At 40.4% G+C, this 26,676-nt stretch overlaps 1 long non-coding RNA gene across 3 annotated transcripts; it reads left to right on the top strand.

The window, feature by feature from the left end:
• The first annotated feature begins 956 nt into the window (after positions 1–956).
• LOC142105666 (uncharacterized) lies at positions 957–26,676 on the top strand. Of its 3 annotated transcripts, XR_012679713.1 has the most exons (4): positions 15,121–15,259; positions 18,331–18,370; positions 26,116–26,354; positions 26,506–26,676. It is a non-coding gene; the product is annotated as an uncharacterized LOC142105666 (long non-coding RNA). The 3 variants fall into 3 exon arrangements; XR_012679714.1 differs by lacking the exons at positions 15,121–15,259; positions 18,331–18,370 and adding an exon at positions 957–1,076; XR_012679715.1 differs by lacking the exon at positions 18,331–18,370.

Raw genomic sequence — 26,676 nt, 5'->3', positions numbered from 1 at the left:
TAGGAACTGCTGTGTAAATGAAATGAAGTTCAGCAATATACTTGCACACATATATCTGGAGCTTTGGTTAACACCTATGAATGTTATTTTTGTAAAATGTCCTACATGAAATATATTTTGTTTCAGCTGTTAAGCTTCATATGTTAAATTGCTTGAAAAAATGTTTTCAGCCAAATATATATATATATATATATATATATATATATATATATAAAAATAAATTTAGGGGGTGATCTACTAAATGGCAATATTTCAGTCGTTTTTAAATTGATCAAAATCGAGAAAGTTTGATTTCTTTTTCACAAATAATGAAATATAAATAAACCTTTGAAAAATCATTCAGTTTTTCCTACTGATTTCAGGCTTATTCGTGTAAAAAGGGGTTTCTTGCGAGCGTTCTACTATGTAGAATGTTGAAATGAATGGGTCCATTGAAATGAATGGGACACTGAAATTTCTGATCAAACAGGTTAGATTTGGAATAATCTGACTTTTGGACAGCCTTTGGAGTTGTCAGGGGTATTGCAAATGATCGTGCATTCTTGTGTGTATGTTTCCATGTCTCTGGAACTCCAGCAGCATTCATGTTTCTACCACATCAATAGAGTTTTGGTAGTCTTTAATTAAGTGGTTAATTCATTTTTACTCACTGTGATTATGCTGAATATTGAAAGTACTTACAACTATAGTAGTGACTTACAACTTTGCAGAGAAAGTAAGTTCAAACTGGAAGTTTTCAGATGTACAGATGTCACCCCTTCATGGGCACACTTAGGGAGGGATTTCTGTTGTTCTTAACCTCCCTACCGGGTGCAGGCCTCCCCAGCCTCTTGTAGAAGACATCTTTTTTTCACTGCCCATAGTGTTATGTGAATGGGGAGGAGCTGCAGTTGAATAACAAAGGTCATCTGTGACTCCGCCCATAAGCTTTCTCTACTCTCCCCACATAAGAAAAAGCTGTCTGAGTTTCCTGTCTGCTCCCTGAGGCTTCTGTTAGAATGAGCTGATTGTAAAATTCTTTGTTGGTGTGCATCCTAGGGGACTGTCCTGAACACCATCCTTACACTACACTACAGGTAATATACTTCTCTGCTTTCAGGATTAAAACATGAAAGGAACAAGCTGGCATTCAATTGGTTATTTAGTGTATTTGCAGTACTGTATTGTAGTGATGTATGTGACAGTATCATGTGGGTATATTGGAGTGCGCGCAGCATGTGCTGGTAGTATGCGTAGCGTGTCATTGTTGTTAGTGTGTTGAAGTTGTATGTGGTGGTGTTACTATGTGTAGAATTAGTATAGTGTAGTGATGGTATTTCTAGTATAGTTGGTAGCAGCAGTTATTAGTGGTGTTAGTGTGTGTGATGTGCATACAATAATATTAGTGTCTGCCTGTAGTGCATAATCAGCAACATTCAAACCCCCTTCAATAAGATACAATAATCTACCATTCAAAAAAAATATAAGCCCAACCTCAGCAAATTTCCCCTGCTCAGTGTATATAGGATTCCAAGGCCCCAGTAAATCACTACTTTATATGTACTATGGGAATCTCATTATGAAACATATGGTGGCATGTTAATATTACGCTGCTCACCCTCACAAAATACTTTCCTAAATTGGAAGCTCCATATGATCAGTGATACCATGTGGAGGCTTCCATTCTTTATGCTGGGGAGGAGGTTTCATGCACACAGGATTTTGCACATGTCAATTACACATGATCTGTGCAGGTTGAGGGCATGGAGGTATACCCATCAGTTGTATTACTTATATTATGTTAAAGGCATAGATAAGCTCATTGGAAATATATATCTAGATGTATATACATATGGGCAGATGATTGGTACATAAGAAGTCCATTCCTAAAGTGAGCATGTGCAAGAAGGGAAAGGGGTAGAAGCAGGGGTGGATCTAGAATTTTATTTTACGGAGGGCGACTTAGTCCCTGCCCCTTTATTGACAGCTAAGGCTGCCTGCGGCTGCATACTATGTGCAGGTCCGTTCGGCAGAGACAGACAGGAAGAGTGTGCTGCCCGGCCGCTCTGATTCACGCAGAGTAAATGTGATAATCAACAGAAAGCTACATATGATCACAACACTGACAGTCTCACACCCCTTTATGCTATGCTCATTGAACACCATTCTTTAGCCTCAATTGCTCTCAGAGAGGAAGTGTAAAAGCGAGTGTGTGTACGTCCACGAAGTCACATCAAATTGATGCCCAGAAAGAAATCCTAGCTCATTTTTCCTTGCTCCAAATAGAGGTGCACAAAAAATGAGTGAATATTCCTAACCATAATAGGCGGCAATATGTGGAACCGGACATCTCGCTGAAGTGAATCTGCCCCATAGTATTACATGTTACGTTTTCTTTGAAAACATATGTATGGAAATCCCCATCTACAAATTCTGTATTTGCCCCTTGAATTCAATGTTGGCTTCAGAGCCTCTTGTAGACCACACAGGTCCTTTTCTTGCAACGCTAAATAATGCTAGTAAACCACATGCAATAAACAGCAGTGGGTATTAGCTAGAGATGCTCACTGACCCCCGTGTTTTGGTTTTGGTTTTGGATCTGGATTACCGTCATGTTTTGGTTTTGGTTTTGCCAAACCGTCATTGCGTGTTTTGGTTTTGGTTTTGTTTGGTTTTGTCATTTTTGAAAAAAATGAAAAAAAATTTGGTCTAAAATAACCTACTTTAGTGCTCCACTAGTATCTTGGATAAGTGAGGTAATTCTAAAGCTAATAAATTATGAAAAAACAAGTTTAATCCCTGGTAGGCCGTCCTTAATGCGAAAACTTGCCTGCAAATTATACAGACAAACTTGGTTGTCTACCTCCTCCATCTTTGATTATTGGCAATGTAGCCATCGTCTTTCGGTGTATATTACACCCTACACTTGTAGTTGAATAGTAAAAAAGCAGCCTGCATAGACTGTGGAATTAGAAAGTAAAAATAAATGGACCACGGTAGTTTGGTGGCTATCTATGCCCCCAGCGCCCTCCACTTGTAGTTGAGTAGAAAAAAAGCAGCCTGCATAGACTGTGGAATTAGAAAGTAAAAATAAATGGACCAAGGTAGTTTGGTATCTGTCTGCATCAGACCCCCTCTCCACTAGGAATAAAATTGAAAACTATTCAGCCGTTATAGAGTCTAGAATATAAATAGAAATTGAGAAAGACAATTTGGTATCTGTCTGCATCATAATCATCAACATCATCATTAGTGCCCTCGTCGCCTACACAAATCTCCCCCTCATCCTCTTCTAATTCAAGAGTGGCATCCTCAATTGGTGTATCACCGGCTACACTCGGGCTGTTAAGGCACACATCAGCAGAACTGCTGAAAGGAACCTTCTTTATGGGCACACTGTCACTAACAGAATGCTCACGATTAGACATACCACTGGTGGATGGACTCTCCACAGGGATTGGTGTCATTTCTGATTCAGAGCATACATTATTCTCTAATGCCTTACTGTTTTCTTGCAGCTCGGCTTTCACGCATAACAGTACTTGTGCACCACTTTTAGACTCCAAATTACTTGGTTTTGCTTTGTCACGAGTGTTCGTACAAGAAGAAGGCTCAGTAACATTTTTTGACCTGCCACTAATAGAGAAAAGCGAAGGCCTCATTCTTTCTTTGCCACTGCGTGTGTAGAATGGCATGTTGGCATTTTTTTTTTATCGGCAGTTAACTTTTTCTCAGTTACACTTCTTTTTCCCTTCAGCACGGTAAAAATTTTTTGGTGTGTGTTTTTTTGACTGATTTCAAAAGACTGTGTAGTTTGACATTGCCTTTCCCAAATGACGTACTGGGAACACTAACATCAGGACTGGTGACAGAACCTGTTGCTCATTCTGCTCATATGTGGACTGCTTTGAATCCATTAGGAGCCCAAAGCACTAGTAGTGCTACAAATTGTTTTAGATACTGCTGACAAATAGGACTTTTGACAGCCAGAAATGTTGATGCAAAAGAATGGGGGACACCCCAAAAGCACTTGGGAGTGCTGAATATTATTTTTGGAGATTGCTGACAAATAGGACTTTTGACAGCCAGAAATATTAATGCAAAAGAATGGTGGACACACCAAAAGCACTTGGAGTGCTAAATATTATTTTTTTAGACTGCTGAAAAATAGTACTTTTGACAGCCAGAAATATTAATGCAAAAGAATGGGGGGGACACCAAAGCACTTGTAGTGCCAAATATTGAATTGAATTGAAGACTCCTCTATCCTCCTCTCTTCTCTATCAATTGTTATCAGAATTGTATTCTCTGTCCCTGCTCTAATTAGCCTGTGACTACACCCTGCTCTCTCCCTCTGTCAAATGGCGATGGATTGCTGTGGAGGCGTGTATTTATAATTTTCAAATATTGCGATAACCGAGCCCCGAGATCCGACGACGTCACAGTGACGTTCGGCCTCGATTTGGAATCCAAGCGGGTGGGAGAGTACCGAGCCTGCTCGGCTCGGTACTCGGATAGGCAAAGTTCCCCGAGAACCGAACCCGCCCATCTCTAGTATTAGCAATTTCCAAACTTGATCTGCCATGGTTTCCAAGAACTAATTGTGCTATACATCGCACCCAGCATTACACATTAAATTTTGTATTCCTTCAAGAGACAGCAGAAATATAATTAGCAATCATTTGCGAATCATCTGCTTATGAATTGGCTAGACTTCTTCAATACTATGAGAGCATTGCTAGTGTCCCCAAAACAAATGTTCATATGCAGTTTTACAGCTACCGATAATTTAAATCAATTGCGGAGCCACTATGCATTTGGAGTATATGAATATCATATGCAAGTATAGAATATTACACTCTCCAATGTAACACGACAACTGGACATATTCTTAATACTGTTATATTTTAAAAGCTCACCCCCCCCCCCCCCGAAGTCATATCTTATACATCTACAAAATCAGAAAGATATAGGTGACTCATTAAAAAGGTAACAGTGCATTTGACCAGACATGCAGCATAAACAAACATATGGAATAAGAATAGATCATAAAAATTTCTTCTAGAGTACAAAACATTGCCATTGAATTCAATTGTTATGTTATCATTTAAAGGAGCTATTACCTAAGAAATTCTACTTAAGGTCAACTATCACAAAATTGGAAAACTATTAATAGATTTAATACAGAAAACCATTATTATCATGGAAATAGTATGTTAATTAGAATCTATAAACTATTATGCTAAACATGCAGCTTTCCTGGTTTTAATTCTGAATAGGCAATTGCTGGTGTCAGATTTTCTAATAAAAATAATATGCTTAAAACATTTTTTATTTTGTAATTATACATTAGTGTTTTAATTTTGTGATAGTTTACCTATATTTGTGTCTAGTGCAAGATAATAAACATGGGAACATGTTGCAGTTTTCTACTGTCCCTCTCTCACAGGTAATGTCATAGGCTGTGGGTTTTATGTAGAGATGAGCGCACTCGGATTTATGAAATCCGAGCCCACCCGAACGTTGCCGATCCGAGACAGATCCGGGTATTGGCGCCAAATTCAAATCTGAAACTGAGGCTCTGACTCATAATCCCGTTGTCGGATCTCGCGATACTCGGATCCTATAAATTCCCCGCTAGTCGCCGCCATCTTCACTCGGGCATTGATCAGGGTAGAGGGAGGGTGTGTTAGGTGGTTCTCTGTCCTGCTATATCTCGTGCTGTTCAGTTCAGTGCTGTGCTGTGCTGTGCTGTGCTCAGTCCAGTGGTGCTGTGTCCTGTGCTCTGTCCTTCTGAGGTCAGTGGTGCTGCTGGGTCCTGTGCTGTGTCCTGTTCAGTCCAGTGGTGCTGTGTCCTGTGCTCTGTGCTTCTAAGGGCATAGTTATTTCCCCAATATTCCCCTGTGTTTAAAAAAATACCAAAAACTAATTTAATTTTTTTTTAATTACCACAAAATTTGCACAACCAATCCTGCAGTATAAGCCCATTGGTACTGTAATATTACCAAGTTCACACATTCAGCAGTAAAAGTCCAGTGGTACTGCAATATTACAAAGTTCACACATTTTGCAGTATCAGTCCAGTGGTGCTGTGTCCTGTGCTCTGTCCTGCTGAGTTCCGTAGTGCTGCTGGGTCCTGTGCTGTGTCCTGTTCAGTCCAGTGGTGCTGTGTCCTGTGCTCTGTGCTTCTAAGGGCATAGTTATTTCCCCATTATTCCCAAGTTTTTAAAAAATTAAAAAAAAGTTATAATAAAAATAAAAAATGTTAAAAAAAAATATAATTATAACCAAATTTACAAAACCAATCCAGCAGTATAAGCCCATTGGTACTGCAATATTACCAAGTTCACACATTCAGCAGTAAAAGTCCAGTGGTACTGCAATATTACAAAGTTCACACATTCTGCAGTATCAGTCCAGTGGTGCTGTGTCCTGTGCTCTGTCCTGCTGAGTTCCATAGTGCTGCTGGGTCCTGTGCTGTGTCCTGTTCAGTCCAGTGGTGCTGTGTCCTGTGCTCTGTGCTTCTAAGGGCATAGTTATTTCCCCATTATTCCCAAGTTTTTAAAAAATAAAAAAAAGTTATAAAAAATATTAAAATAAAAAATTAAAAAAAAAAAGTAATTATAACCAAATTTGCAAAACCAATCCAGCAGTATAAGTCCATTGGTACTGCAATATTACCAAGTTCACACATTCTGCAGTATCTTGTGCTACATATAATGGAGACCAAAAATTTGGAGGATAAAGTAGGGAAAGATCAAGACCCACTTCCTCCTAATGCTGAAGCTGCTGCCACTAGTCATGACATAGACGATGAAATGCCATCAACGTCATCTTCCAAGCCCGATGCCCAATCTCGTAGTACCGGGCATGTAAAATCCAAAAAGCCCAAGTTAAGAAAAAGTAGCAAAAAGAGAAACTTAAAATCATCTGAGGAGAAACGTAAAGTTGCCAATATGCCATTTACGACACGGAGTGGCAAGGAATGGCTTAGGCCCTGGCCCGTGTTCATGACTAGTGGTTCAGCTTCACCCAAGGATCTTATCCCTCCTCCTCCTCCCCCCCCTACAAAAAATTGAAGAGAGTTATGCTGTCAGCAACAAAACAGCAAACAACTCTGACTTCTAAAGAGAAATTATCACAAATCCTCAAGGCGAGTCCAAGGGTGTTGGTGGTTGTCAAGCCTGACCTTCCCATCACTGTACGGGAAGAGGTGGCTCGGGAGGAGCCTATTGATGATGTAGCTGGCGCTGTGGAGGAACTTGATGATGAGGATGGTGATGTGGTTATTGTAAATGAGGCACCAGGGGGGGAAACAGCTGATGTCCATGGGATGAAAAAGCCCATCGTCATGCCTGGTCAGAAGACCAAAAAATGCACCTCTTCGGTCTGGAGTTATTTTTATCCAAATCCAGACAACCAATGTATGGCCATATGTAGCTTATGTAAAGCTTAAATAAGCAGGGGTAAGGATCTTGCCCACCTAGGAACATCCTCCCTTATACGTCACCTGAATAACCTTCATAGTTTAGTGGTTAGTTCAGGAACTGGGGCTAGGACCCTCATCGCTACAGGGACACCTAAATCCCGTGGTCCAGTTGGATACACACCAGCAACAGCCTCCTCGTCAACTTCCTCCACAATCTCCATCAGATTCAGTCCTGCAGCCCAAGTCAGCAGCCAGACTGAGTCCTCCTCAATACGGGATTCATCCGAGGAATCCTGCAGCGGTACGCCTACTACTGCCACTGCTGCTGTTGCTGCTGTTAGTCGGTCATCTTCCCAGAGGGGAAGTCGTAAGACCGCTAAGTCTTTCACAAAACAATTGACCGTCCAACAGTCGTTTGCCATGACCACAAAATACGATAGTAGTCACCCTATTGCAAAGCGTATAACTGCGGCTGTAACTGCAATGTTGGTGTTAGACGTGCGCCCGGTGTCCGCCATCAGTGGAGTGGGATTTAGAGGGTTGATGGAGGTATTGTGTCCCCGGTACCAAATCCCATCAAGATTCCACTTCACTAGGCAGGCGATACCAAAAATGTACAGAGAAGTACGATCAAGTGTCCTCAGTGCTCTAAAAAATGCGGTTGTACCCACTGTCCACTTAACCACGGACATGTGGACAAGTGGTTCTGGGCAAACGAAGGACTATATGACTGTGACAGCCCACTGGGTAGATGCATCCCCTTCCGCAGCAACAGCTGCATCAGTAGCAGCATCTACAAAATGGCTGCTCGTGCAAAGGCAGGCAACATTGTGTATTACAGGCTTTGATAAGAGGCACAACGCTGATAACATATTAGAGAAACTGAGGGAAATTATCTCCCAGTGGCTTACTCCACTTAGACTCTCATGGGGATTTGTGGTGTCAGACAATGCCAGTAACATTGTGCGGGCATTAAATATGGGCAATTTCCAGCACGTCCCATGTTTTGCCCACACCATTAATTTGGTGGTGCAGCATTACCTCAAGAGTGATAGGGGTGTGCAGGAGATGCTTGCGGTGGCGCTCAAAATTGCTGGACACTTTCGGCATTCAGCCAGTGCCTACCGCAGACTAGAGGCACATCAAAAAAGCATGAACCTGCCCTGCCATCACCTCAAACAAGAGGTTGTGACGCGCTGGAACTCCACCCTCTATATGCTGCAGAGGATGGAGGAGCAGCAAAAGGCCATTCAGGCCTACACAGCCACCTACGACATAGGCAAAGGAGTGGAGATGCGCCTCAGTCAAGCGCAGTGGAGACTGATTTCCGTGTTGTGCAAGGTTCTGCAGCCATTTGAACTTGCCACACGAGAAGTCAGTTCCGACACTGCCAGCTTGAGTCAGGTCATTCCCCTGATCAGGCTGTTGCAGAAGCAGCTGGAGAAAGTGAGGGAGGAGCTGGTAAGCCATTGCGATTACACCAAGCATGTAGCTCTTGTGGATGTAGCCCTTCGTACGCTTTACCAGGATCAGAGGGAGGAATACATTCTGGCCACCGTGCTCGATCCTCGGTTTAAAGCGTATGTTGTGTCTCTGTTTCCGGCGGACACAAGTCTACAGCGGTGCAAAGACCTGCTGGTCAGGAGATTGTCCTCTGAAGAGGACCGTGACATGCCAACAGCTCCACCCTCATTTTCTTCCACATCTATGGCTGCGAGGAAAAAGCTCATTTTCCCAAAAGAGGCGCTGGCGGGGATGCTGATAACATCTGGTCCGGACTGAAGGACCTGCCAACCATTGCAGACATGTCTACTCTCGCAGCATTGGATGCTGTCACAATAGAAAAAATTGTGGATGATTACTTTGCTGACACCATCCAAGTAGACATGTCAGACAGTCCATATTGTTACTGGCAGGAAAAAAAGGCAGTTTGGAAGCCCCTGTACAAACTGGCTCTATTTTACCTGAGTTGTCCCCCCTCCAGTGTGTACTCGGAAAGAGTTTTTAGTGCAGCGGGGAACCTGGTCAGTGAGCGGCAAAGGAGGTTGCTTCCTCATAATGTTGAAAAAATGATGTTTATAAAAATGAATAATCAATTCTTCAATGAAGTACAGCACTGCCCTCCAGATAGTACAGAGGGACCTGTGGTTGTGGTGTCCAGCGGGGACGAATTGATAATGTGTGATGAGGAGGAAGTACACACTGTAGGGGGAGAGGAATCAGAGGTTGAGGATGAGGACCACATCTTGCCTCAGTAGAGCTTGTTTAGTCTGTACAGGGAGAGATGAATAGCTTTTTTGGTGTGGGGGCCCAAACAAACCAATCATTTCAGCCAAAGTTGTTTGGTAGGCCCTGTCGCTGAAATGTTTGGTTTGTTAAAGTGTGCATGTCCTATTTCAACAACATAAGGGTGGGTGTGAGGGCCCAAGGACAATTCCATCTTGGAACTTTTTTTTTTGCATTATATGACCAATCAACAGTCGTTTGCCATGTTCAAAAAGTAAAACCAAATTTAAACAAATTCAAGAAATTAAACCAAAAGTAAAATGCCCTGTCATAATTTAAAACAAGAGGTATTGACATGCTCTAAAACTACTGTATTGTTGTTTATATTTTATAAACACTACACTTGAAAGCTTGAGTCTTTCAATGAAAAAGTAACTGTCCATTACACGAATATTTGCAACAGGGACAATTTTAGGGTTAAGAAAGTCAACTAATAACACTTCGACGCTGTCTGTCTTTATAAACACTACACTTGGAAGTTGGAGGCGGAATTGTGGCCCCGGCACCAAATTTACTACCGGGGCCACTCCACTGTGCAGTCCATATTTAGGTGTATCAGATATTAAACAACGGTGACAGTTGATGCCCAATTTTTTAATTATATTGTTGGCGCTGTAAAAAATTGTGTTCCGGGCACACCACACTACGCAGTCCATACCCTTTTTTGGTGGAATTCTGACCCGTGGAAGGTTTTTTAATTATATTCTGGCCTCGGTACCAAATTGTGTACCGGGGCCACCACACTACGCAGTCAAGATAAATAGATGCGTATCATAGATAAAGTACATTCAGTGGTGTGGGGCAAATTGAAAAATATTCAAAATGCACTGACATTATCAAAAACAAGAGGTTTTCACATGCTGAAACTCCAACATGTATATGATGGAGAGGATGGAGGAGCAGCCGTATGTGCAGTGTAATGCAGACCTGTTGAAGGTTTTTTTATATATTTTATTGTGGTGCTCAGTGCCCACTACTCTACGCAGGCCAGATACTATTTTTGGGTGTAATTCTGACCTGTTGAAGGTTTTCTATATATTATATTGTGGTGGCCAGTGGCCAGTCCTCTACGCAGGCCAGATACTATTTTTGGGTGTAATTCAGACCTGTTGAAGGTTTTCTATATATTTTTTATTGTGGTGCCCAGTGCCCACTACTCTACGCAGTCCAGATACTATTTTTGGGTGTAATTCAGACCTGTTGAAGGTTTTCTATATATTATATTGTGGTGGCCAGTGGCCAGTCCTCTACGCAGTCCAGATACTATTTTTGGGTGTAATTCAGACCAGTTGATGGGTTTTTAATTGTATTGTGGGGAACACTCCTCTACGCAGTCCAGAAAGATACCTCGTTGCAACGTTTTGTACTAAAAAAAAAAAATTATTGTGAGGTGTTAGGTGTTCAGAATAGCCTTTAAATTAGTGGAAATTATTGTTATTGAATTTTATTGAGGTTAATAATAGCGTAGGAGTGAAAATAAGCCCAAAAACTTGATTTTTACACTTTTTAGTTTTTTTTCAAAAAAAATCCGAATCCAAAACCTTAAATCCGAACCAAAACCTTGCGGCAGGTGTTTTGCAAAACAAATCCGAACCCAAAACATCGAGAAAATCCAGATCCAAAACACAAAACACGAGACCTCAAAAGTCGCCGGTGCACTTCCCTAGTTTTATGACTGTGGGTTTGGCTTTCTGAAGTGCGGTGTATAATGAATGTACTGTCTTCACACCAGGGACAACCACAAGTAGATGATGGAATCTGCATACCATCCAATAGTCCCAAATTTGGCAGGACATTCTGATTTCCAGGCTGCAAAAAGGATGAGGCTTAAAAACGGGTGGACTTGTACATTAAATTATCATATTTGTTGTTGGAGTTTGGCAGAGCGGGGGTGGGGCTTATTTTTACACGATTTCATGATTCTAAATGTTGGAAGGCATCAATTTGTAGTGAGGAGTGGCAAAAATAACAATGAAGAAAAGAAGAGGGTTCAGCTGTTAGAGACAGTTGAGAGAGGACAATACAGGCAGCACCAGTTTAATGTCTGAGAATGTGTAGGTCACAGGCATGCAAACAGGGTCATTAATAGGTGATTAGACAAGCAATACTGATAAAGCACTGTACCTAACCAAATATGTTGAGGAAGCTTCATAACCTGATGACATCAGCAGCCACACTAAAATAGTAAGAAGGAAGCATCAGCATGGGTCTCAGAATGATGGCAATGCATCCAAAGCCACAAACAGAAAGAGAATTCCAAGAGTTATCAATGAGCCTGGCATGTGATATTAATCCCCTCTAGGCATCTTCTGCACAGCTTCATTTTTATGTATCAGTTAGAGAATATATAGTTTAACTATATCAATGAAGCAGTTCCTGGAGTGCTGGATTTCTTCTTCTATTTGCAATCCTGAAGTGGCCATAAACCCAGTGATGTTAGACCTGCCCATTTACGAATAACCCACACACCCATGATAATGTACTCTCAGTGGCACACGCAGGGGGGGTTTCTGAGTCTCTAGAAACCCCCCCTGCGCTAACTAAGTGGCCACTGTCCTATACAGCAGCCGCGGCGCTGTCAAAGTAGCGTCCGCGGCGGTGCTGTATTGTATACAGCACCGCCGCAGACGCTTCTTAGACAGCGCCGCGGCTGCTCTATAGGACAGCGCTGGCGAAACGGAGCTGGGTCGGGTTGGGTCGGGTCGGCGGGGGGAAACCCCCTTCCCCGACAATCCTCCGTGCGCCGCTGACTCTATTGTGAGAAGATTATCACATTCATAGTGAGATTGTCAAACGGGAACCATAATGAGATAATGGGATTATCGGAGGTGATATCATAAATGTAATTCCAATTTGCTTGTGTCACTTCTGAAGATTAATATGAAGTAATACTGTCATTTAATACTTTCCTTCTGTTCAGGCTATGTGCAGACTTATAGGTAATGTCTGCTTCACCTTTGCTAGATGGCTGGTATATTCAGGGTTGCCAACTCATCCCTTTAATTGCTGACACATGTTCATTATACAGGTTTCTCGCATTTGGTTTGTATTAACCGAATAACCTGTATAATTTTTATGTGTCAGTATGTAATTAAATGGAAGAATTGGCAACACAGCTCTTGTTAAACCTGACCTGACCTGACCAAAACCCAATGGTGTCAGAACTACCTACTTATGATAAGTGCACACCCTCTAGGTGATGTATTGGGAGAAGATAATTGCACAAAAAGATAGACAAGTGGACTTCAGAATGGAATAAGGGGATTATGGGATAGTCAGACCCATTGACCCAGTGCTTGCATAGTTTAGTGTGCATAGTGTAATATCTTTGTAGAAGATGGTTAAAGAGGTGCACCAAGGATACAATTATACATTCATCTCTTAGTATTTAAATTAAGTAAAAGGGGCACACAAATAAGGCTAGCATGCCTTAAAGTAACGTGATATAAACTAAAATGTTAACATTTAAAATGTTATATAAAGTTTATACAAAATGGTGCAAAATACCCAAATGAGCTATAACTCATTATAAGCAATACAATTTTGAATCTGATCAGACTGGCACAATGTAGACTAACGGAAACTATGTCTGACTGCTTTTGAGGCTGGTACCAGAGCTGGATTAAGGCTTTGGGGGGCCTGGGGCACTTAAAACAGGGGGGCCCCTAAGATCTGAAATTAAGAGCAAAGTGTCATCATGCACGAGAGAGCATTACAAGTAGGTGGTGAATATTAAAAAGACAATCTGACCAATTCTATCATAAAAGGAATATTTATTTAACATGTATCCAAACATAATAGTGAAAATCTATACATACACACACATATATACAACAACACAAATACATATGTACATATACATATGTTACAACTACCTCTACTTCTTCCGGCTAGGTCCACAAAGATGTGAAGGTATGATGGCTAGATATATATATATATATATATATATATATATATATATATATATATATATTTATTAATATTAGTACACGCACTTGTAAATTGTACAGGCACCTCAATATAAGACGCATGTAATATAACGCCATTGGGTATAAGGCTATTAGCATTGACACATCCTGCATTATGACACCTACAGCCCAAAATATGACATAGCTCATCCAGAGGGCTCACCTAGGTTGTCTGCACATGAAAAATCATTGCTTCCACAAGCTAAAATACTGTACATTAAAACAATCATAAAAACCCCACATTAAAATGGGTATTGACACCACACATTAAAACTAGCATTGAAACCGCACATTAAAACTAGCAATGATACTGCAAATTAAAAATACAATTGATAGCGCACACTAGCTATGTATGTATGTATGTATGTATGTATGTATGTGTATAATATATATATATATATATATATATATATATATATATATATATATATATATATATATATATATATAAAATCACGCAGCAACTATGGTATAGGATCCTCTATTTAATCAATCATCATTAAAGTAATTGTCGAAGCCTGCCACTTATATTAAAACTTTAAATATATATATATATATATATATATATATATATATATATATATATATATATAAAATCTCATTCAAGCTTTAATATAAGTGTCTGACCTTAGTAATGATTAATAAAATAGTATCTGCCACTCTGGCATTAGCTCTTCCAGTCTAACATTAATGTTCAGTGTATATTTATTGAAACTAACTGATGAATAAAGTAATCATATGTATATACATACATAAGAAGACCCTTCACAGAATGATTATTACTTGATTGCTTGATTAAATATGTCAAATGTATCCACCTATACTAACAATATCTCTCTCTCTCTCTCTCTCTCTCTCTCTCTCTCTCTCTCTCTATACATATATATATATATATATCATACTTGCCAACTCTCCCGGAATGTCCGGGAGACTCCCGCATTTTGTGAGAGTCTCCCGGACTCCCGGGCGAGTGTGGCAATCTCCCGAATTCTGCCCACTTCACTAGGAAGTGCCCCACTTCCTAGTGAAGTGGGCAGAATTAGATCCCAAACGCAGCGATTCCCGGTGAATCGCGGCGTTTGGCCCCGCCCCCGCTGTCAAATGACGCAATTTGCGTCATGACGTCACAGGGGGCGGGGCCGAAATGACGCGATTTCGGCCACCCCGCCCCTTCACGCCCCCCTCCACTGGCTGGCTCCCGGAAGGGAGCTGAAGAAAGTAGGTAAGTATGATATATATATATATATATATATATATATATATATATATATATAAAATAAAGCAATAAACATGCTATGAGGGGTCTTCTTGATATATTTATTTATATATGATTTATTTTATTACTAACAGTATAAATATGTGCCTAGTGAAACGACTCACCTGCTCACTTGATGTCTTGGAGAAGCTGCTGAGCATGTGCAGCTTCTCCATTTCGGCCATTTTAGACAGTACAGCAGCTCCTCCAGCAGGTGCTGCTGTACTACTGGCACAGATTTAGAGATCGTTACGATCTATATGTGCACACAGAGCGATGCACACATGGAGTGTGTGCATGCGTCAAGGGACCCCCGCAGCCGCATCTGACAGCAACTAAAAGGTGAGATGATGGGGAGAGGTGCCCCCTGTGCCCCCCCCCCCCCCCTTAATCCGGCCATGACTGGTACGTTACAGCATTGGTACTTATTTAACTGGATTCCTAAAGGAATGTATTGCCTATATGACAATCAGTGAACTCTAAAAAACAGGTTCTGGGACCTTGGAGCCCAGACCAAGAGGTTACATAAAACAGATAGTCTCATTGTTATGGCTTACAGTATGTATTCCTACAACCTTAGCTTTAATATTTGCAAATATAGGTATAGTAGGGTTAATAGAATTAAAACAGGTCCCCAGGATGCAGAAATAAAGAACAGTAGTAACTACATACCAGACTAGCTTAGTCAGTGGTCAAATTTACAGATTTAACACATAACAAATAAATATGTTGGGAGCTACACTGTATATATAAAGCTCCCATTCTCAGCACTAGATGAAACCAATACAGCTTCTCAATTACTGTCAAAAGTGTGTTCTTTTTTAATTTTTTCAGGTCAAGAATTCCTCACCTTGAAATATTGCCTCTCAGCTGAATTTCTATCCAGCTGTCAGACTAAACACAATTAGTGCCAATATAAACATATTTTGTGTACATTCCTCTAAGGCTTGGGGTTTGAATCTGCAGGATGGGAAATTCTTCTCCAGAGCTGTATAGAATATTGTGAGTATTACAATGGGATAGTTCTTCTGACTAAACTTCTGTAACGGATGGACAGAAAATGCGTGGTACCTTTAAAGTTTAATGGGGTTTTTTTTCTCCTCCCTTTTTTTCCTTGTGATTAGAACCATTAGATAAACACATAATAGTCTAACCTATGCTTCCATCTGATAATCTTGCAATGTGGGATATAGAGTAAAATGTCATGGTGAATGTGCTGATTAAAGTATATTCATATCTATTCAACAGGTAAATTGACATGTCACATTCTTTACTGCTATGCAGAAAATGGATTTATTTTAATTACCACCTGCTTTTTTATCTAAATGAAAACATGATTTTGTTACTGTGACAGGATGAACCACCTATGCCACCCTGTCTGTTGTTGCTGGGAAATGGCTGGGCTTACTTTGCCACCGTTCCCTTTCGTTATCCCAAATGAGCTCTCTTGCCGCAGTAGGAGGGGCTTACAAAGGATGCCACCACTGGACTCCTTACCCGGCATCCAGAACCGGGTTTCTTCTGGGTATCTTAAGCTGCTAGCGTATCTCGTTGCTGGTGTACCTGGGCTGGTACTCCTGCCCTCTTACTATGGATCAGGGAAGCTGTGGATTGATCCCCCCTGGCCTAGCACATTGACCAAGGCTACATGAGTAGCAGGCAGAGAGGTGGTACTGGAAAGCTTGGGTCCAAACCTCAGAGACAGCCGGAGAACTGATTAGATTTAGGGTCTAATCTGCAGGTCACAGGAATACAACAATACTGAATATGATTTCAAACAGGTCTTTTAAGCAAGATGTTTATTTGCTCTCACACTGGCTGAAGGTACCAGTGATCAGGTCAGATGAAAATCAAAAGAACAATACATTTCAGTGTACAGTAGAGTGCTTTTTATACAGATTTGGACACAGGCTATTTTTAGAATCAGGATGTACCCTGGTTACCAAAACATAGATTTCCATGCGTTGCAAAGCCAATTATATTTACACTTAGCTATGAAATTGTTATAAACCTTGCTGTGATATATTACAAATTCATTGATGTCCTGCATCTTGCTTTTAGACACAGGAAATCTAGTAGCAAAATCTTAATTAACCCTTCCTGTCTTCAAATCACCTCACACATCAAAAGGCCTGATTAGCAAGAGACCGTTTGTTCCAACAGTTGCAGAATACATATTCCCAAAGAAAGGTATAAACCTCTCACAAGTCATTTCCTCACATCACAATACACAGCAGACTTTCTAAACAAAGGCTCATTGTATCATATATATACATCAGAAATAAGGTATTTCCTTTAGCAACGGTAAAACAGAAAAAGCTAATTTTCTACCCTGGTCTCAGAAATAGTGATTTCCTATCTCAAAATATGCACAATATCAAAAATAAGTGCATTGGCAATTATATAAATAAGCGCCCTGCGCTATTTCCTTTAAATAAATTTACCATAAGTTACTTATACGTGATCCAATCACAGTTACATGCATAATATTAGAATATGATTTTTTAAATGATTATTTTTCTAAAGCAACTAACATATACAAACATGCAGGAATACCAGATAACCTAAGGGAAATCGGCAATCTCAAACAGAATGAAACATAGTACAAATTACTGTATACATTTTGAGAGATATCACTCCACAAATCTGTTCATACACAGGCTGATCCTGCAGCTCAGTGTAAGGGCTTCACATTTTATTAATAAACAGCTGGATTACTTCTGTCATCAATGGGAACTGTTCCAGTAGGAAGAAGGCCGGACTAACAGGCCAATAGGTGCCGACTATACAGAGCCAGAATAAGGGTGAGGGGCAGGAGGCATGCGCCCTGTGCCCCCCTGTCTCATCAGGCCCCCTGGGTGAAGCAGCAGCGTCTGTCCAGCAACATTTACCAGGGCTGTTAATATTATTAATTTAGATCATCAAGGGGATACAAAAATTAATTATGATCATCAAGGGAACATTATTGCTAATTTAGATCAACAAGAGGACACCGTTCTTCATTTGGATCATCGGGGGACCTAATAGTGTCATATATTAAGAACTATGTGACTCAAAACTGAATAGATAAGTATCCGTGAAAGATGATAATATGCTCTTACTTTTAGACCATAGGGCCCCCCTTATCTTAAGTGCCCCGGGCCCCCCAAAGCCTTAATCCAGCTTTGTATCTATGGTAATCTTCTCACCACATTAAAGAATATAGTATATGAAAACACTGCTGCCCTTGGTTGAAGAGAATTTTATATTTTAATTCTCCAGTGCAATGCTAAATAGTGCCCGGGTGCATGGATCGTCAGGCCCAGGGGCGGATTGGTCATAGGCCTTACTGGGAATTTTGCCGATAGTCTGGTGACCTAATGAGCCACCTGACGGTCTGTTTTTTTTCTTTGCATTTTTTTTTTTTAAACAAGGCCAAGAGAAGAAAGAAGCTCGGCTGGAAGTAGCTGAAAAGTAAGTATGAGTGCGGCATTGGGGGCTGATGGCAGTGTGTGTGAGCTCTGTGGCGGTGGGGCAGATGGCAATGTGTGTGTTTGAAAGCAGCAGGGGGGCTTATGGCAATGTGTGTGTGTGAAGGCAGCAGGGGGGGATGATGGCAATGTGTATGTGTGAAGGCAGCAGGAGGGGACTGATGGCAGTGTGTGTGCGGGCATCTGGGGAGTGATGTGAGGGCAGCTGGGGGGGCTTATGGTATTGTTTTGTATGTAAGTGCAACGGGGGAGCTTATGGCAATGTTTTGTGTGTGAGGGCAGTGGAGGGGGCTGATGGCAGTGTATGTGAGCACAGCGGATGGGGGGCTAATGCTAATGGCAATGTGTGTGCGAGAGCAGAGGGGGGCTGATGGCAGTGTGTGAGTGCACAATGGAGGGGGTCTTATGACAATGTATGTGTGTGAGGGCAGCAGAATTGGGCTTATGGCAATGTTTTGTGAGTGAGTGTAACGCGGGGGGGCTGATGGCAATATTTTGTGTGTGAGGGCAGCGGGGGGGGGGAAGCTGATGGCAGTGTGTGTGTGAGCGCAGCGGAGGGGGGATTGATGGCAATGTGTGTGTGTGTGTGTGTGTGTGTGTGTGTGTGTGTGAAGACAGCTGGGGGAGGGGCTGATGGCAATGTGTGTGTGTGATGGCAGCAGGGGGGCTGATGGCAATGTGTGTGTGAGGGCATCAGGGAAGGCTGATGGCAATGTGTGAGGACAGCAGAGGGGGACTTATGGCAAAGTTTTGTGTGTAAGTTCAACGGGGGGCTTATGGCAATGTTTTGTGTGTGAGGGCAGCGAAGGGCGGGCTGATGGCAGTGTGTGTGAGGACAGCAGGGGGCTGTTGGCAATGTTGTGTGTGTGTGTGTGAGGGCAGCGAAGGGGGCTGATGGCAATGGTGTGTGTTGGCAAAGGTGACTTGTGGAAATGGTGTGTGTTGGCAAAGGGGGCTTGTGGCAATGTAGTGTTTGTGTTGGCAAAGGGGGCTTGTGGCAATGTTGTGTTTGTATTGGCAAAGGGGACTTGTGGCAATGCAATATGGGTGTGAGGTAGGTGGTGGCTAATTAATGAATGACGTTTTTGTTGTGGGGTGATGGTAGGGCAATTTCATTTAATAGCAGGGCCTATTAATTTAAAATGGGGTGGTTTGGGGGCTATTAATTCATTGTGGGGGTAAGTTTGGGAATAACGAGGACTATTTATTAAATGTGAATATGAATTATTTAATGGCAGTGACAGTTGAAGGAAATAGATATATTTATTAAATGTAAATGCTATTAATTTATTGCTGGGGCTGTGGATGTTCTCTACTTTAATTTGGGTGAGAGACAGGCTATTCATTTAATGGTAGACTGCAGGTTGGAGCTAATTATTTAATGGTGGGTGCTATTAATTTATTGGTGGGGTTATGGTGGTGCTATTTAATTTAATAGTGGGGACTATTGATTTAAGGTGAGGTGACAGGACCTGTAATTTAATGGTGGGGTGGTTTGGGGCTATTAATTGAATGTGGGGCTGAGTTTGGGAAGAGGGCTATTTATTAAATATGAATTATTTAATGCTGGCATGGTCGTGGGAAATGGTTACATTTATTAAATGTAAATTTATTGCTGGGGCTGTTTGGAGGGAGGGAAATATGTTTATTTGTTAAATGTGAATACTAGTATTTTAATGTTGGGGCTGGAGGAAACCTATTTATTAATTAAAAGTGAATACTAGCATTTTAATGTTGGGCTGGAGAGAAGCCTATGTATTAAACGTGGGTGCTTTTGATTTAACACCGGAACTCGTTGGAGTTTTCTGAATTTCATGTACTCATTTCTTTTCCAAATAGGGCTCCCAGCATTCCAGGATCCAGTCAAGCGGCAAATGATCAAGAGACACTAGCGAACACAAGTAGGGAAAGCAACAAGAACAGATAGGAGAGAGCAGGAGAGTCTGCTAACTGTATTTATCTATATTGGCAGTTCCTCTGTACCATGTTATTAAATAAACATGAATATGTATATTTTCTGTTACTGGGTTGATACTGCTAAATTTAGTTGCTTATTTTGTCCTACTTTCTGTATTAGTGTACACATCACTCGTACACAAAGGAGGCAGCCATTATGTGGGTGAACCAATAAACATACTACCCAACTATGTCCCAATTTCAGTGGGACAGTCCTGATTTAGGGCTCTGTCCCATGAGTGGGAATGTTGGTAGGACGGTTATATGTAATGGGCAGTTGAGCAATATTCAGCCTTCTGATTGCATAGTCAACTTTGTACTAATCCCACCTCTTTTTGTGTTTATCTTGCCTATACTTGATTTGGTCCCGCCCACATGAGGCCACTTACAGATTTTTTTCCAGGGCCACTTCATGTTTCCAATCCGCCCATGGTCAGACCCCTCTTTATAGGCAAAGACACCTTTAGTCCTTGACCCCCATAACTATAACGCCCCATTGAGGTCAAGTGTCTTCAGGTCTACATGGGATCACACTGCAGCTAAACTACAATGTGTGAACATGCACTTAGGGCTCATGTGACGTCTTTAGAATTTTCATCACTGGAATCTTATTTCTAGGGATTATTAAAATTACTACATACAATCCTATATGCTATGCTACCTTTTGCTGTATTGATTTTCAATATCACTATTATTAGTTTATATTTTAATAGAAGAGACAACAAAAACCAAATTTGTTTCTTTTGTAAAACAATTTAAATGTATGAACTCATCATTAGTTGATACTTATCCACCTCAGCGGAGGTTGCTGCCATCTTTTAAATGTCAACACTTTTCTCCTAAACCCCATGATTTCATCTCCGGTTTAGTGAATGAGAAGCAGCCAAGAGTATCAGTAACGTTTTGGCAGCTTTGGGAAAGGAATGGGCAGGTACAGAATTTCAGCTTTTGTTTGTACAGAAAATAACTTTACTGTAGATTACCAAGAACATGTATTGTGCTTGCTTTCTCACTGATATAATAATAAACTCTCAGCACATCCTGTTTCAGCCTTTTTGTTCTTTTCTATAGTGTTTCCAAAAATGAAGGAAAAAAACTTTTTTTTTACTTTTTAAATGTTTTGTCATTAATGAGCATGGGCCTGATTCATTAAGGAAAGTTAAGCAAAAAATTGAGTACGTTTTCTTACTTAAATTTTCTAGACAAAACCATGTTACAATGCAAAGGTGCAAATTAGTTTATTATTTTGCACATAAGGAAAATACTGTCTGTTTTTCCATATAGCACATAAATACTTGATAGCTTACTTGTACACTGAAATTTAAAGTTGATCTAGGACATGTCCTATCCCAGCTATAAATCTGTCATCACATTTTAAATTTGCTTCCCCCTTCAATGCAACAAGGTTTTGCCTTACTTGCTTACTTTTGCTTAACTTTCCATAATGAATCAGGCCCGATATTAAAGGTGTCATTGGTTGATTTTTTGTGTGCATTCTGTTATGTTCTATGAATGTATTGGATGTACACAGTAGTGCATTGTCTGTTATAGCAGAGCGCACCTAGACTTGTATTCAACAACAGATGTATCTTCCAATCCGCATCTAGTTGAATATGGACGTCTGTATACCCGATTTACGGCAGTTTTTAAAAATACTATTTACGTTCAGTTTGCGTGCCTTAAAGATTCAGGCCTACTGTGCCTATAGTGTCTTAGCATGGTAACAGCATTGTTATCACTACCTCTACATGTATGATATTGTGCTTGGCCTGTCACCCTGTCCAGGCTGCTACTGTAGGTAGCAGACACACTGACTGTAGTTACTGACCTGTTTGTCAGTCTCAACTCAGTTGTTGATGGCTCTTCATCCTCACAACCCCCTGAAACACCTGCTGAAGTGCTCCAGATCACCAACCTCCCTATGGCATGGTGCTCATTCACAGTGATGACCTGCTTTCAGTGCTGCTCCTGGCCTTCTCATCCGTCTTATTTCCTGATGGGCCTACTGCTCATCCTGCAGCTGCCCTCTGCCCTCTGCTTCAAACAACAATGAATTCACTGGAAATATTGTACACAAAACAAAGGTAAGAGAAGCAGCTTGGCAGGCAGTTGCCAGAAAGTGGTGAGTGTTGGTGGGGGTGAATGGGAAAGCATGGGAAGAAAAGCTTGGCACTGGGGATCTGGTAGATGAAATTTGGGTTAGTGACCAGGGTTAGTAGTTGTTGAGATAGGGAGAGGATTTGGCCAATAGTGAAGAGGAGGATAAAAAATGATGAGGAAATGTATGATGAGTGGTATTAATAATGAGGATGGGTGTCATGAGAGTGTTAATAAATATAAGGGGTTAATGATTATCAGCATTGGGTAATAATTATGATGAGGGTTAATTATGATTATACAGATGGTGATCAGAGAGTTAGGTATAAAATCTATTATTATTTTCAATCGGTTTAGCAGTGTTTTATTTTAGTATGTGTTCATTTATTTTATTTATGATTGTGATACTTGTGGGTACAATTAGAGATGGTCACTGACACCCGTGTTTTGGTTTTGGTTTTGAAACTGGATTACGTTCGTGTTTTGGTTTTGGCAAAACCGCCCTTGCGTGTTTTGGTTTTGGTTTTGTTTGGTTTTGTTTTGCAATTTTGTTTAAAAATCAATTTTTTGGGCTTAAATTAACCTAATTTAGTGCTCCACCTGTTTCTTGGATAAGTAAGGTAATTCTAAAGCTATTAAATTAGGAAAAAAAACTGTTTAATCCCTGGTAGGCCGTCCTTAATTCTGCACACAAACCTGATTGTCTTCCTCTCCATCTTAGCCTATTGGCAATGCAGCCATTTGGGTGTATATTACACCCTACACTTATAGTTAAATATATAAAGAAATGGACAAAGGCAGTTTGGTTTCTGTCTGCATCAGCTTCCCCCTCCACTTGTAGTAAAATAGAAAAAAAACAGCCGGTATAGACTGTACAATAAAAATAGAAATGGACAAAAGCAGTTTGGTGTCTGTCTGTAAAGCCCCCCTTCCACTTGTAGTTAAATAGAAAAAAACCAGCCAGCATAGACTGTACTATATAAAATGAAATGGACAAAGACAATTTGGTGGCAGTCTGTATCAGACCCCCTCTCCACTAGGAATAAAATAGAAAATTATTCAGCCGTTATAGACTGTAGAATATAAATAGAAATTGAGAAAGGCAGTTTGGTATCTGTCTGCATCATCCTTATTAACATCCTCATTAGCGCCCTCGTCGCCTACACAAATCTCCCCCTCATCCTCTTCTAATTCCAAAGTGGCATCCTCAATTGGTGTATCACTGGCTACACTCAGGCTGTTCAGGCACATATCAGCAGAACTGCTGAAAGGGCCCTTCTTTATGAGTACACTAACAGAATGCTCACGCTTACACATACCACTGGTGGATGTACTCTCCACAGGGATTGGTGTCATTTCTGATTCTGAGCATACATTATCCTCTAATGCCTTACTGTTTTCTTGCAGCTCGGCTTTTACGCGTAACAGTAGTTGTGCACCACTTTTAAACTCCAAATTACTTGGTCTTGCTTGGTCACGAGTGTCCGTACAAGAAGAAGGCTTAGTAACATTTCTTGATCTGCCACTAATAGAGAAAGGGGAAGGCCTCATTCTTTCTTTGCCACTGCGTGTGTAGAATGGCATGTTGGCAATTTTTTTTTTTTATCGGCAGCTAACTTTTCCTCAGTTACACTTCTTTTTTGCTTCAACACTGTAAAAAATGTTTTTGTGTGTGTTTTTTTCCCTGATTTAAAAAGACTATGTACTTTTACATAGGCTTTACCAGATGACGTACTGGGAACACTACCATCAGGACTGGTGCCAGCACCTGCTTGCTGATCCTGCTCATATGTGGACTGCTTTGAATCCATTTTAATGAGGTCAAAGCACTTGTATTGCAAAATATTCAATAGATAGTGCTGCTATATATGGCTTTTTGCAGCCAGAAAAATTATTGTTTCACAGTGGGGAATATGAGACACTCCAAAGCACTTGACGTGCAAAATATTCAATAGATACTGCTACTAGATATGACTTTTTGCAGCCAGAAAAATTATTGTTTCATACTGGGGAATATGGGACATCCCCAAAGCACTTGTAGTGCAAAATAGTCAATAGATAGTGCTGCTAGATATGACTTTTTGTAGCCAGAAAAATTATTGTTTCACACTGGGGAATATGGGACACCCCAAAGCACTTGTAGTGCAAAATATTAAAAAAAAATGCCTCCTCTATCCTCCTCTCTTCCTGCTCTAACAATTGCTGGAAGAATTGCTAGCAGAATTTCAATAATAATTGAAAGAATAAGGTATACAATAATTGCTCTGTCCCTACTCTACTACAACCTCTGACCTAACCCTGCTCTCTCCCTCTGTCAAATGGTGATGGATTGCTGTTGAGGCGGGTATTTATGCATTTTAAATATCACGAGAACCGAGCTCTGAGATCCGACGACGTCACAATGACATTTTGCCTCGATTTCGAATTCGAATGGGTGGGAGAGTACCGAGCCTGCTTGGCTCGGGACTCGGATAGGCAAAGATCGGACGGGTTCGGATCTCGGGGAACCGAGCCCGCCCATCTCTAGGTACAATATACTCAATATAGCATTAAAAGCATACTCTTTTTTCTAGTATGCCATTTGCATAGTTCAATGTTGTGTAAATGTATAATATTATTTTGAAAAAGTTAGCATTATTCAAGCATACAAAAGAAAAATCAAATATATTCCATGGGCACTTATGGGACAATTTTCATCCAGACGGAAAAAATAGAAATGACTGTTTAGGGACAATTTTTTGGGGACAAATTATTCAGGGTATTTATAAAATCCACAAAACAGCAATTAGGATTTAATCTGGTAAATCATAATTTCCATGGCTGCATGACTTCTGGGATAACAATTGTTTTCAAAATAACATTGGAATTGATCTGACAATATTCAGGTGTACCTGGATAGGCTAAGAGTAACAGGGCGATGCTGACATTATCTTTCTATTTTTATCATTGCTTTTGTGTATGATATAAAGAAATATATTTGGATTGGTCTTTCCAACAGCAGTAAAGCAAGGCTGAGAATTGTAAAGAATTGCCTAATAGTCTAATTTTTATTCTAATTATTTTCAATTGAATAATTTATTAAACAGCTCAACAAGTAGTCTATTTACCCATCCTTATTTTACCACCCATAGATACTGTGCTCAATAAATAAGTCACCACATTTATACTGGGATTTTCCTGTGGAACACAACTGTCAGCAAATTCAGCTCTGCCAAGCTAATAAATCAAGGGAGCCTTACATTACATGTCTTAACTCTATTTGCTCACTGTATGCAATGACTGATTATCATGATATATTGCAGTTGATCATTTCAAGTTGGTCAATTGTATTTATGGAGAATGCCAACATAACTAAAGTGTAATATTTCTTGGATGTGTATTGGTAGTAATGCATTTCCCCCTTTATGGTAACTTAACTTTAACAGAACTGACATTGTACTTGTGAATCTGCAGCTCTGTTGGTTTTCATAATGGCTAGTTTTACTAAGGTGTTCGTATTACAATCCTGAATATTCTTAGCTTTTTGTAAGTTATAGTTAGGTAATTGTATTAAGGTATTGTTACATTTTTCTTAGATAGTTGCAAAAAAGAACCTTCTGGGACCTTGAAATTCAAATAGATCACTGTTTTGCCTCTTTTTAAAGCATATATTTCCATTGCCCAATTATCTTTCAGAATGCAGCTCTCCAAACACTACCAACACCATTCCAGTTAACATGTGTCAGCGGATTAGAACAGCAGAACTGGTAGGACATAGGTATAGGACGTCAGTCAGTAGATCCTCCTTTATTGCACAGCTGATTGACTTACCATCCCTGCACAATGTGGGATACAATGTAAGGATACAGATGCAGTACAGTAATCTTGACAGATCCCTGAGGTTGGCGAGGGAGAAGTCAGGACCAGACAGGAATGTAAGTCACCTGCATAAATATATATATATGTATATATAGATAGATATATATATATATATATATATATATATACATATATATATATATATATATATATATATATATAAAATTAAGTCACAAGTAAACTACGTCTAGTTATCTTAAACTACAGGTCCGAGATCCCCTGCCACAGGGCAGCAGGAAATTCTGGAACTTCTTGTTCTACAGCATCTGGAGAGAGACATGTTGCCTGCCTCTGCTGTACACCAAAGTCTTTTTGGAAAGGTTGTGAAATACGTTCATAATAAAGTAATATACACATAATAAAGTCACAGTACGCTTA

This window comes from Mixophyes fleayi, chromosome 1 (genome assembly GCF_038048845.1).
Source record: "Mixophyes fleayi isolate aMixFle1 chromosome 1, aMixFle1.hap1, whole genome shotgun sequence".
Taxonomy (NCBI): domain Eukaryota; kingdom Metazoa; phylum Chordata; class Amphibia; order Anura; family Limnodynastidae; genus Mixophyes; species Mixophyes fleayi.
This window is presented reverse-complemented; position numbering and strand designations above follow the sequence as displayed.